Raw genomic sequence first — 14,878 nt, 5'->3', positions numbered from 1 at the left:
ACCTAAGTGGACAAAGGGGATCTAAGAAATATTCGTGAAGGTCACAGCACAGGGACACAGCTCTACCAAAAGACAACCATAAAATGCTTCCCCTTTCCCACACTTTATCACCTCACCAACAATGCTCCAGTGTAATAACAGTTGATTACAGCTGGAAGTCCTTCAAACCACACTCTAACAAGGAATTCTTAGGGAATCCAAAGACAACAGGAGACAAAAACAAAAACAGAGGAATATGAAGCCTCTGGAAGCTACAGCTACAGCAAACATTAAACACAGCTTAACTCCTAGCCATATAATAAAAAACCTCACACTAAAACCCTGTTTACCTGAGTTCGCATTACCCAATATACCGTGTCCCCCTTTCAACAACAAATTACAAGGCTAAAGGCAGATTGTTAAGAGGCAAGGGAAAGCACAGTCTGAAAAGCAAAGTAAGCATCAGAACTAGACTCAGCTCTCACACACGTTTGGAATTAAACAGCAATTTAAAATAACTATGATTAATATGCTAAGGCATCTGACAATGTGGACCACATACAAGAACAAAAGAGTAATTTAAGCAGAGACATGGAAATGGAAGAATCCAAAGGAAATTCTAGAAATCAAAAACACTGTAACAAATGAGGAATGCCTTTCATAGGATATCAGTAGACTGGACACCACTGAAGAGAGAATCAGTGAGCTTGAAGATATGTCAATAGAAACCTCCCAAACTGAAATGCAAAGATATTAATAGCAAATAGATAACCCTAATGGGCTTTTATACCTCACCTTAGACTCAAATTGCTTTCTAACATCAGAAGGGACTTGTGCAAGTGTATGTGTGTGTGTGTATAGGGAGAATATTGTCAGTGTTTCTGTCTTTTGGGAGTCTTATAAACCCAGTTACTACAAAAGTAAAATTGACAACAGGATGTGTACAGTACAAAACACTTTGAAACCAGGATGTAACTATTATTTGCATTTAATCCCCTGTTAGTCTAGCAACTTGCAAAAGAACTCTAAGAAAATCATGGCTTATGTATAGCTTCTCTTAAAGTAGCCTCTAATTACACCTTGTTGACTGGGCTGTCAGCAGAAATTTTGTTGTTGTTGTTGTTTTAGTTAGTTTGTTTGTTTGCGGTACACAGGCCTCTCACTGTTGTGGCCTCTCCCGTTGTGGAGCACAGGCTCTGGATGCGCAGGCTCAGCGGCCATGGCTCATGGGCCCAGCCGCTCTGCGGCATGTGGGATCTTCCCAGACCGGGGCACGAACCCGTGTCCCCTGCATCGGCAGGCGGGCTCTCAACCACTGCACCACCAGGGAAGCCCTGTTGTTGTTGTTTTGAACACTAATGTATCCCAAGCATTTAAAATAGTGCTTGGAATATAGTAAGTGATAAATATTTGTTAAATGAACAAATGATTGAAATTATATTACTGTTATGCACACAAGAGAAAGCTCTACCAGAAATAACTTTGAAGAAATATTGTTCTTCATCTGTTAGAGTTTTATTAATTTTATTTATGTTTTCAAAGAGCAAACTTTTGGTTTTATTAATTTTTTTCTATTGTTTTTTTATTTACAAGTCCATTGTTTTCTGCTCTTACCATCACTATTTTCTTCTGTGTTTGCTTTGGGTTTAATTTGCTCTTCTTTTTATAGTTTCATAAGGTGAAAGCTTAAATCTTTAACACCATTCTTCTTTTCAAATATAAATGTATAACTTATATTTCCCTCTAAGCCCTGCTTTAGCTGACTCCCACAGATTATGATATGTTGTGCATTCTCATTTGTTCAATTCAGAATATTCAGAGACTTCGTCTTTGACCCATGAATTATTTAGAGGCGTTTTGTTAACTTTCCAAACATTTCAGATTGTCCAGGTGTCTTTTTGTTATTGATTTCTAGTTTAATTCCATTATGGTCAGAGAACACACTCTGTATGATTTCAAATCTTTTTCATTGAGGTTTGTTTTATTGTTCAGAATACTGTCTGTTCTGGTGAATGTTTCATGTGTCCTTGAAAAGAATATGTATCCTGATGTTTTGGGTGAGATGTTCAATAAGGTCAAGTTGATTGAGAATGCTGTTCAGGTATTCCATATCGTTACTGAATTTGTATCGATTTGCTTTATTAGTTACTGAGAGGAGTGTTGAGGTCATCAAGAATAACTGTGGATTTGCTTATTTCTCTTTTCAGCTCTTTTTCTGCTGCATGTGTTTTAAAGTTCTATTGTTAGATGTATACACCTTTTAGATTATTATGTCCTAAAAGTATTTTGACATTAACATTCTGAAATGACCCTCTTTTTCCCTGGTGATAGTGTTTGTTCTGAAGTCTTTTTGATATTAATGTAGGCACTCCAGATTTTATTTAACAAGTGTTTACATAATATATCTTTCTCCTTACTTTTACTTTTAATGTGTCTTTATATTTAAAATGACTTTCCTGTAGATAGTGTATAGTTGGGTGTTGCTTTTTTATTCAATCTGACAATCACCATCCTTTAATTGGTGTGTTTATGCCATTTATATCTACATATCATTATGGATATTATGCATGGATTGATATCTACAGTTTTGCAAATTTTAAAATATTTGCTGCATCTGTTATTGATTCATTTTCTCTTCTTTTTCTTGCTTCATTTTGATTAATTTTTGTAGTTCCATTTTATTTTCATTATCAGCTTATTATTTATACCTCTTTATTTTTTAGTGATTGCCCTAAGATTTACTATATATATGTATATGTGTGCGTGTGTGTGTGTGTATACAGCTTACAACAGTTTAATTTCAATTCCTCCATCCCATCTTTTGTGCTATTGTTATCATACATTTTATTTACATATATAAATCCACAACACATGGGTTTCCACATATGTTCGGTGATTTGATAGTGTCACGAAGCTCTCAAATGCTCTGCTTTTTCCTCCTCCAATCTTTCTATCTTTGTGTTTCAGTTTAGGTAGTTTTTATTGCTACATCTTCAAATTTTCTGACTCTTTCCTCAGCTATGTCAAGTCTTCTGATGAGCCTGTCAAAGGCATTCTTCATGGTCATTACTATTTTGTTTTTAACTAATATTTCCATTATCTCTTTCTTATACTTTCTACCTTCTCAGCTAAAAATACCCATCTTTTCACATATATTGTCTATCTTTTCCATTAGAGACTTTAGTATATTAATTATAGTATTTAAATTTTTCTGATAGTTTCACCATCTGGGTCATATGAGTTTTGTTCTGTTGACTGCTTCACCTTTGTACAGTTTTTACAGTGTTTTTTCTTGTTTTTTTGTGTGTGTCTCATACTTTTTGATTGAATGCCAGACATCATGTGTAAGACAGCAGAGACTGAGATAAGTCATATTTATGCCTGGCAATAGCACACCTATTCTCCTACAGTGAATGTAGGAGGTTGACTCTGTATCGTCAGAAGCTGAGCTGGATTTGAACTTTGTGTTGCTTCGGTTACCTTCAGTGCACCACTGTCTTCAAATTTCTCTCGTGTTATCTTGTGCTTATGTTGGGGGTTGGTTTTCCAGATTGCTTCTCTCAACATTCCTGACTCACCCTTACCTTTAGGCCTTCCCTGTATTCCTGCATGTCAGGGGTTCTCTCCATACTCGTCTCCTCCCCCAGCAGATTGCTCTTCTTTGTTGCTCCTGCTTACTAGCCAGGAGGTGGGAGGAAGGGGGTTCTCTGTTATCCTGGTCCAGTCTCAGCATTTTAGACAGGTCTTGGCACACTAGGTCTCTGGTGTCTCATATTGGAAAAACTTTCCTTAATGATAAGAATTCACTGTTTTCTTTTGGCCTTTAAAGAAAGTCTAAAACCATCAACCTGACCTGTAAAGGCTTATATATCTAGCCCTTCAGGTTTCTTCTTCAAACTTTGGCCAAAATGGACTTCTCTGAGCTTTTTCTTGTCAGAGGGCCTTTGTATGTGTGGGTTTCTGTCCTTAATAAGAGTATATGATGACAAAGTCCACCAGCTGTCTTGCCAATGAGATAACACATGCTCTGGACGGCAGAGCAGAAAAAGAGAAGGAGCCTTGCTTCTTTATGACCACAGAGTTACCACACCAGCCCTGGGCTGCCTAACTCATGACCTCATGCTATCTGACAGAAAAGTAAACTAATTTGTCTAAGCCTCTATGTCCTCTTCTCCACCCGGGATTCTATTACAGTTATCCAAATGCAATTCCTAACTGATACAACCACTATCTCTGTTTAATTTCATGGGTGAAAATGATTAAGAAAAACAAAACTTTTTGCAGCATTAATTGCCTTTTTAAATCAAAATCAATGTTCGATTTTAAAGATTATTAGTAGAGTGGAAAACCTCTAATTTCCTTTCTCACATTTCCCTCTCTCCCTTCTTTATTTTCTAGAAGCTACTACCCAGTTTATTTCCTTTAATCCCTGTGATCTCATTCTTGACTACAATTTTTAATTCTTGGTTTTGTTCTCCAAAATATCCATGCAACATGTTTGTCTAGTAATTCGATAACCCAGAGTCATGTCATTGCTATCTAAAAATTGGCATTTGCCATCTGCCTTTACAAGGATTAAGTCACTAGCCACTGCAGTAACTGACCTTCAATATACCCTGAAAGGAGTTCAGAGTGAAGATCAGGAATGAGGCACTCTGTGCTCTGGGAACAACTAGCAGAACAGGCCTTCAGATAGTTAGAAACTTTCAGGAGAAGATTTTATGAGCCCAAATACTTGCATCTTCTCATATGCAGTAAGACACTAAAATCATTAACAGAGACATCTGCTCCTCATGACTAGCAGCAACCTTCATGAGACTAGCAGTCAAGTTTACTTTTTACAAAAAAAAAAGTAAACTTGACTGCATGTATCCACCTCCACTAAAATCACCTATAATACTGACCTTCCCCCCTACCTCTTCAGAGAAGTTCCTCAGAGCTATTTGGAATGCTGTCTTCCAGGCTATAGCCCTCATTTTGCCCCAAATAAAACTTAACTCACAGCTCTTACATTGTGCATTTTTTTCAGTTGACATCATTTACAAATTGGATAAAAATGCCTTTCATATTTTCAAATACTTCATAGATAAAAATGCTGAGTAAGACTGGGAGAACACAGAGCCCTGATACGCACTACTAGAGTATCTCTCCAGGTAGACCTAGATCAGCAAACTCTGAGTATGATCATTCAACAATTTACCAATGCACTAATTTTACTAATATACTGCCAATATTTCTATACCCTTCTATAAGAATATAATGAGGGAATTCTCCAAAAAGACTTCTCTAAAGTCTAGGTACATTATGATTTCTTCATTTCCTTATCTACCTAACACAATCTAATTAATTGCTTGGCATCCAAATGACAAATTCTTTGGTTGCATACACAGACTCAAGTCAACATTATTTATCTGAAATGCTCACACATCAATAAATAGAAATGTCTTTGAAACATTAACAGGGTACAAATCTGATCTTTAAATGTTTAGTTACTTGATGAAGGTAAGCTCTATCATATACAATGGACTTCTAAATCACAATAGGATATTAGTTTTTGCAAGGAAATATTTGTAATTTTGAGACTACTATTAATCAAATACACAAAGTATGTCACTCATCGATATACAGATTATCTGTTTCATCAGGCAGCTAAATATATCAATACTATTTTCTTCTTAAAACATGCAATTAATATTTCATAACATCACACACAGCAGTAGTTTAAATGCAGTACTAATTGTCTAAATTTACCAAAATGTGGCTAGCACAGAGCCCTGAACATAGCATAGCTTAATAAATATCCATTGAAGGATTAACATTATATTTAGAATGTACTAATTTGAGTGTTAGGATGATTAGAAGGGTAATTCAGGTAGGGAATCTATTATGTGGTGGTGGGGGAAGCACTGCGTTCAGTTAGTACAAATAAACTAAGGGGAAGCCACGTAGGTCATCAGAAGTTATGAGAGACAAAAAGAAGGATTTGTGGAATGGTTGCCACACTTTTAAACACAATAGTGAGGGGGAGCTGAATAAAACCAATAGGATTCTGACCAAGTACAATTCAAGTTCTCAGTTATAGAGTATTCACTCTGTACTCCCGGTTGCCCTAGCAAAGGGACTTCTACCTTAAGGTAATGGCATTATAATAAGAACAAAGTGCACTAATGAAGAAACAGTGATTAAAGATCGAGCCATACATAATCAAGTTAAAACATGCAACAGTCACCTTGAAGGAAATTGTGGTTAAAAGGTATATACAGTTGACCCTTGAACAACATGGGTTTGAACTGCAAAGGTCTACATATACAGGGATTTTTTTCAATAGATACATACAGTACTACAGGATCACTGGTTGATTGAATCTGCAGATGCAGAACCACGGGCACCGTGGGCTGTATATGGGACTTGAGCATCTGTGGATTTTGGTATCCAGGGCAGGTCCTGGAACCAGTTCCCTGCAGATACCCAAGGACCACTGTATGTGGCAAACACTGAGACCATGAGATAAAGAATACACAGCACGAATAAAAAGCTTCCGTTGAGCCTTGGAAGAGTTTTTGGGAGCTGCAAACCTTTTGCTCCCCTCTCTCCTTGAGTCACTGGTCACATGATTGCATATCAGCGTTACCTCTACTGCTCTACTCATTGGCAACACTGTCTAAGAGGAACAGAGGAAGGTTACCCTCTTGGTGTTGTGTATAAATTGACTTGAGATGAAGCCTGCTGCAGATTTCTTAACATAACCATCTCCTCAAAGTGTTAGGCTCCTTGAAGTGAGGGTAAGAGATGAGGATCAGTTCAGGATATAACAGGTTCAATAGCGTAGAATCTGTTAATTCCTAATAGTGAAATGTCATGCAGCACTGCAAAATATTTTAGCAAACATGTATGCTTTTCATTTATTTTGCTTCTCTGAGGATCTTTGACTCTAAAGGAAATTTTAGTTGTAGCTTCTTGTGTCTAGTCCACACATGGATATTGTAGAAAGATTCTACAATAATTTATGCTATTTATAGGGGGTCTGCCAGAGAAAAAGATTTTTGGCCTGACTGTTCATCTAAAACAAAGACAAATTTAATCAATTGCAACAATTAACTGATTTTATCTGAAGAAAATTAGCCTAAAATTTTTTTAATTAATAGTCTTTGCTTTTTAGATCAGTTTTAGGTTTATGGAAAAATTGATAGAATACAGAGAGTTCCCATATGTGCCCTCTTCCCTTCACACCCACACAATTTCCACTATGATTAGCACCATACATTTGTTACAGTTGAGGAGCCAATATTGATACATTATTCATTATAGTCCATAGTTTACATCTCAGTTCACTGTTTTGTGCAGGTCTACATGGATTTTGACAAGTGCATTATGTATCCACCATTACAATATCATGCAGAATAGTTTCACTGCTCTAAAATGCCCTGTGGTCCACCTATTCATCCTTCCCTCCTTCCACCCAAACCTCTGGAAACTACTAATCTTTCTACTGTCTCTATAGTTTGCCTTTTCCGGAATGTCATATAGTTGGAATCATACAGTGTATAGTCTTTTCAGACTGACTTCTTTCACTTAGTAATATGCATTTAAGGTTCCTCCGTGTCTTTTCATGGCTTGATAGAGCATATATTTTTATCACTGAATAATATTCCATTGTATGGCTTTTTAAAAAACAATTATAAGCCCACATGCCTAGAGCTCGTGCTCCACAAGAGAAGCCACTGCAATAAGAAGCCTGTGCACCACAACGAAGAGTAGCCCCTGCTCGTTGCAACTAGAGAAAGCCCGCGTGCAGCAATGAAGACCCAACACAGCCAAAAATAAAAAATAAAATAAATTTTTAAAATATATTAAAAAAATTATCACATTTAAAGATGTCTCATGATAAATTATTACTATTATAAACTATATTTCATTGTTAAGCACGGATTTATGCCCTCCCAGAATTAAGGGGAAATCTCCTGGTTCATTTCCCTTTGGGATATAGCTTTTCACTCACAGGTCTAGACTAAAGGTCTAGATTACTGAAGGGAAAAAGCTTTCCCTGATAATAAATGATGGATTATACTGATTAATGTTCCCCAATAGTTACAACATAAAAGGGTTGAACATATCGGAGGTGCTGATATGAAATAAGGCATGTTAATAAGTACACACTGTAAGTTCTAACTATGCAGGAGAAATTATTTACAAAATTGTATTGCTTTATAAAATGAAGCAATTAGAACAAAACAATTTTCCTTTTGTTCAGAAAAATGCCCAAATCTAATCTAATTTGCTGCAGCTGGACACCACCTGCAGATGACTGTTTAAGTACTCTGAACATTACACACTTATCTTTTAAATATTGATAATGCCATTTTTCATTTCCTTGACATGAAATCCCACAGGGAATAATTATGCTAATAAACCTTAATGATTCTTGCAAATAAATGATCAAACCAAATTGCTACTGTTGATTTATATTAATGGATGCCTTTAGGATGAGATTTGCCAGTACGGTGCTGCCTCTTGAATCTCAATTCATCTTATTTAGCTGAAGAGCGTACATAGTTTGTTAAATAGACGGACTGTTTAAAATATAATGTGTTTGTACAGTTTTTGCACTTCATAATGTTCAAGCATTACCAGCTTGCCTTGTGGCAAATCTGCATTTAATGGTTTCATCATATATAACTTCCTTTTGCACTTTTTCTCTCTGTTATATGCAGTTAGGAAATGACTACGTTCTGGTTGATTCAGAATAGGCCAGCTTCCATGTGTTCAATCTGATTGTTCTGTTAAGACAATGAAATCTGTTTCTAGATATTTTAGCCACCATAAGCTGGGAATCACATTGACTATGTGAGGATAGGATCAAGTGTCACATAATTGTTTGGGGTGGGGGGAAGGGCACTATTAAATGGCTTATTTGTCACCCCATTTAAGCCTAGAGTAGTGGGTCTCTTCCTCTCCTGCTCTCCCACTTTCACTCTTGCTCTGGCACCCTCACCCACCAAGTCTACAGGGACCAGGAAGTTGCTGACTTTGTAAATTCTGAAGTAAAACTGGAAAATAACTGCAGAATTGCTATATACTCATTTCCAGGGCTGGGGAACACTACACAGAAAGAAGGCTTATTCGTTGTAGATACGAACACAATTTTATCTGGGTAATTTTGTAAAAAGCCACTTTTGTTTAAAATATCTTATAATTGGGAAAAAATTACCTTCATCCAGATAATTGCCTCAAATGTCCTTTTTTTGTGCCTTGAATGTCAAATTCTAAGCATAGGAGAAAAAGTAGAGACAAACAGGTATAGGCACAGAATTGAATGAAAGTGATGTAAATTTGTAGTAAAATAGGGGATTGGTATATATAAAAACTCATGCATATGTAAACAGGGTATGGAACTTGTGATATGAATTTGTCCAGTGTTACAGTGCACAGAGACTGTAATTTGGTTAGTGGTGCAGCAAAGATGACCACACTTAATTCATTGTGAAGAGCAGAGGCATCCGCTTCTGAATTATAAAGCTCTCAATGATTTTTAGGAGTATATGTATACATATTTATATGTAAATTACCTTTATAAAGGTATTTTTTTCATTTCTTAGCTTTAGAAAAAGTGCCTAATTTGATCAAATTTGGTATATTTATGGCAATTTTTTCTAATTAAAAATTAACAAGACTCCAACTTACAAACCACTAAATGCTTTATTATATTCATTGTAAAATTTTCTAATTCAGCAAAAAATGAGGGGTGATTGAAATATGCAATGATAAAGGAATGATTAAAGTAAATGATAGCATATCAGCTATGTACCTAGAGAAATGTGGGTGTGTCTGGAGGGCTGGAGGGCAGGCCAGGGAGAGGTGATTTGTGGGGAGCCTGAGCACCCTCACAGGAAAGGAGAATGACTGGGCACTCAGAACCTGAGGAGTAACTCTAAGGCCCTAGGGGAGAAAGAGGGACACAATAACCCTCCAGGAGGAAATGGCAGATGAAGAAGGCAGCCCCCTGCGGAGGGAGTCAAAGGACCCAAGCTGGCTGCTGGGACCTTGGAGCCAGGCACAGAAGTACTGGTACAAGGCTGTTTCCATTGTTCTGTCCTCAGACCCAGCCCTGCTATATAGGTCCATTGCTGGAGGGGAGGGCGGAGTAGGGAGTGTGAGGGGGAAAGAGAGAAGCTGTATCCATCAAGTGATAGAGCTAACAGAAAAGAATGGTCCAGAAATTCTGTAACAAGCTTACCTTGAGGTAATAGATGGCAACGTGTATATGGAAATGTAGTGGAAAACAGTTAATATTAGAAAGTATTATCCTGGTACCTTATCATCTATTGAGCACCTACTACATGCCAGTCACTTCGTATATAATTGTCTATAATCATCAGAACAACTCAGTTCGTTTTACAAATGCAGAAAACAAGATTCAGAAGAAACAACTCACCAAGTTCACAGACAGGGCCAATAGTGGGACAGAGTTTTGTACCAAGTCTGTCTCCCCAGCTCATGCTCTTTTCATGAGTTCAGAATTTTTCAAACTGTGGATCACGAACAGTATTTAAATAGAAATAGAATAGCCTGAAAAATATTAGAGGGCGTCAAATCTAGTAAGATGGGTATTGTTTTGTGAAACTTCAGTTATTGAAAGAAAGAATGCATGTATATATTGGATCATGACGTAAAATGTGTTTCTCACTATGGGTCAAGCTCAAAAAAGTTTAAAAACTACTGAATTAGATCACATTGCCTCTCTTTCCCAATCTTAGGGAGATGCTCTTCACTTCTGAATTATAGCAAATTTCTCATTTTACGGAATGTTTTCCACAAACTATACCAGTCCTTTCAACGATTATGGATTAGTATATCAAGATGATCCTCATTTATTCTTTCCTATGCAAACCTAACCTTCAGTTTTGTTAAAATATGCATTATAATTAATGGCTATAATAAAATGCATATGTTAACAATAGATCATAGATTACATAACACACTTTTAATTTATACATAATATGTAATATACTAATGGTATATACATTACACAGTTTATGTTCTGCATAGGTTTTATAGAACAAGAATAGTAATTATTTACTGAGTATCCAGTACTCTTTGATTTGTGTCCAGATAAGGAATAACAATTATCTTTTTTCAGAGGCAGAGACTTCCCCATTTTGGAAATGGGGAGTGCTAGGGGAAACTTACCAGGCATAAAGGCTGTGCCTGGAGAGAAGGGAAACAATGGTTTCAATCCTAATTTTAGAAGCAGTCAGTGCCAAGGATTCCAATTTTAGATAAGCAGATACATTTATGGGATTCCAGACAACAGATCCTTCTATCTAACCCATCTCCCTGGAGACTGTTAGCAAGCTTACTAAATTTGCTTGGTCTTCCATGCAGTGCTTCTTGCCCACATACCAACATGGAGTTCAACACATAGAGGGAAAAACCTTTATTATCTTAGGTTTCGGTATACAAGATACTATGGGGAGAATGACAGAATAACCAGGAAAACAAGGTGACTATGGCCTGCAAGGAATTATCAGTCATAAAAGTAGCCAAAAAAGGAAGAATAAAGGAATGAATAGAGCCAGAAGTGAAAGAACGTATTTCCTTGCTTTCTATGATTACTTAATGTTTCACTGCATCTCTAGTCTTTTCTATATTAATATACCCATGGCAACAGTTATCTGCTGTACATCTCTCTATAATACAATCCTGTTCCTTAGGGTTTTCCTTTCCTCATAGATATACCTAAGAAATAGCAAAATTACAGCCCACTAAGGCTAATCCAGCCCCTTAGTTCTTTAAAATCCATTATAGTACCTAGCATCTGGTGACCTGAATTAAGCTAATGTATTTTACTGAATCTACAATACATCAGTGGTAGGATGCACCGTTATTTTATTCATCAGTAAAGAAGAAAAAAACTCTGCCACTCATCATCAATTTTAAGACCTATCCCAATTTCAGAAAGGTTAAAATGAAAAAAAAAAAAGTATAGCTTAGAATCTATGAAACATGGAATTTTTTCATGAAGGAGCACAGTTAAGGAATTATAATAATGGGAATGACAACAACCAAACAGAAACAATTACTATGCAGCCCTCACCAGCAGAGTAGGATCCTAAATCTTTTTCAAGTTATTTTTTTTATCCCTCTTTGGCATCAACCAAGGCAACTGTTATACTCTGCATCAGCTAAGGTCTTCTGAGATGCAGATGCCAAACAGAATTGGTCTGTCAAGACATTTATTTTGGGAAGGGTCTATAAAGGATGAAAGAGGAGGGGAAGTAGAGGTAAGCAGGGAGAGCCTTCAGAACTGCTACAGATCTGACACCTGTAAAAGGAGAGAGGAAACAAAAAAGGAGGAGCCTCAAACTGCAGCACAATTGAGAAAGTCTCTGCCAGGCCAATGGGGAGTCCCCAAGCAAAGACTCTGCATTAAAAGTGTCCCATGTTGGGCCCAAAACACCCAGCCCTGCTCAGGCATTGGCTGGGAGCAGCTTTGGGAGAGCGAGGGCTCAGCATGAATGCTGCTGAGATCCAAATGCACAGCAACTGGAGGTTCTTGGACACCCATTACCCTTGCAACAGGTTCTCTTAAAGGGAGATTTGAGCAGAACACCTCCTGGCTGCCACACTGACAAAAGGCATGCCTCCATGCTTCTCACAATTACAGTAGCTGTCTGATTTCCGCTGATCTTCTCATATGTCATCTTTGTTATCACAGCTACCAGACTGATAACTTCTCAAAAAATACTCTGCATACCAGCTTTTTCTACTTACGTCTTACAATCAGACCCATAGAATCCTTAAGGGATGGCATGGCTTGCAAGTTACCATCAGGATTAGGTGTCCCTCACACCGTCAAATTGGGACCCCTGTTTTTCCACAAGTCCACACAGGGCTGCTCCTGTCTCCAGGAGTGTGTAGACGAGGACATGGCCCCTCCCCACTCCCCCTTTGCTGCATAAACATTATGGAGCAGGCTTCAAATTTTAAAAACGGAGGCTTGGAAATCCTTCCAAGGAGACATTCATGAGATGAATTCCCAGAAAAACCCATGTTCAAATAATATTTCATGATCAGATGCAAAGAAACTCATAAAAGCTTTAAGGATGCAATATGAACCTATTTACAGGACTCAGTGGCAAGGACAGACAGTATCTTTGACCTTGAACAAATCATTTAACCTCCCTGATTTAACCTCCCTCCCTTTCCTCGTCTATAAAATGAACAGAGTAGTCTAGATGATTCTTGAGGCCTCTTCTAGCACTAACATTATATGAAATAAAAGTCAGCTTAAAGATTAATTGGGCTTCTCAGCCTCAAGCAATTAATTACACTGTCGCTGCCCTTTAACAGACCCATCACAGAAGAAAATTAGATTCAACTGACAGATTCTAATCTTCACCAATTCATGTTGATTTTAAGTCCAACACTATTTTTTTAAGATTTGCAAATTAATCCTTTCAAAACAGGTTCAACAGCTTCCTGGGCAAGGAATTTGACTTGACAGACATATTATAATACTAAGGCTGTTCTTTTCCATTAAAAAAAAGTCTTTGTGCTGACATTTTTTTTTTGCATTCAGAACCTCAGCAGAAACTCTACCAGAGTTTTATAAAATGATAGGCAGTGGTTTGTGAAATTCTTTACCAGTTTCTGAAGTGCTCAAGGACATCTGATCAGGGATCTTAGTTCTGTCCACACCTACTTCATCTAATTCCATTATGTTTTTCTTATTCTTCTTTGGCTTCTGAGTTTCCATAAATAGCCTTTACCTTGGGTCAACATTGAATTACTAGTAGAAAAGATGTTGGTAAATTTTCTAGCAAACAAATAAACAAAAACAAACAAACAGGGCTTCCCTGGTGGCGCAGTGGTTGAGAGTCCACCTGCCGATGCAGGGGACACAGGTTCGTGCCCTGGTCCAGGAAGATCCCACGTGCCGCGGAGCGGCTGGGCCCATAAACCATGGCCGCCGGGCCTGCGCGTCCGGAGCCTGGGCTCCGCAACGGGAGAGGCCACAACAGTGAGAGGCCCGCATACCGCAAAAAAACAAAAAACAAAAAACACTACAGTTTCGATTTCCCGTTAATAAGGAAATATTTTATGTTATCCTCCTTTTAACATCTATTCATTTAAACAATGCTTTATTTTCCTACTTTTCCCTTAAATATTACAGTCATATCTAGTTTAGATTTTAAAACTTAAATCCCACAACTTTTAGTTTCTTGAACCTTGATTGCTGGTATCTAGTTTCTACTTTTATATCATGTCCACTTGCACTGGTAATATTTGTGACTACAGAAAGGTATGGAGAATCATATGACACCCATGTTTTCATACAACATAAGAAAAACTATGGAAGCTGTTTTGTGCACTTGTAAATATCACCCTGTCTCATTTTGTCCTTCTAGAGATAACACTATTCTGTATTTAATAGCATTTATCATTCTCATGCATGTCTTTATACTTTTAATACCATGAATCAATTCAATCTCTGAAAAAAATGTGATATTATTTTGCATGCTTTAATGATAAAACTGAGCCATACTTCTGCAAATAGCTTTTAATTCCACATTGTGCCTGTGAAATAACATGGTAGTACACATACATCTACTTTGTTTTCTCCAAGCTCTGGCTTATATTTTTACTTTCTCTAAGATCCCTTTTAATGCACAGAAATTTTAAGTCCAGTGTAATCAAATCTATCAATTGTTTCCTTTATGTCTTATGGGGGGGGGGTTGCCTTATTTAAACAATCCTTTAATAATGTGAGTTCATAAAGCTTTCAATGATCCATCTATAATTCACCTAGAATTTACATATCTTTTATATAATGTGATATAAGTATACAATTTTATTATTCTTTTGTCCATATGGATAACCATTGTCCCAGCATCATTGT

Source organism: Lipotes vexillifer, unplaced genomic scaffold (assembly GCF_000442215.2).
Source record: "Lipotes vexillifer unplaced genomic scaffold, Lipotes_vexillifer_v1.1 scaffold1516, whole genome shotgun sequence".
Taxonomy (NCBI): Eukaryota; Metazoa; Chordata; class Mammalia; order Artiodactyla; family Lipotidae; genus Lipotes; species Lipotes vexillifer.
This window is presented reverse-complemented; position numbering follows the sequence as displayed.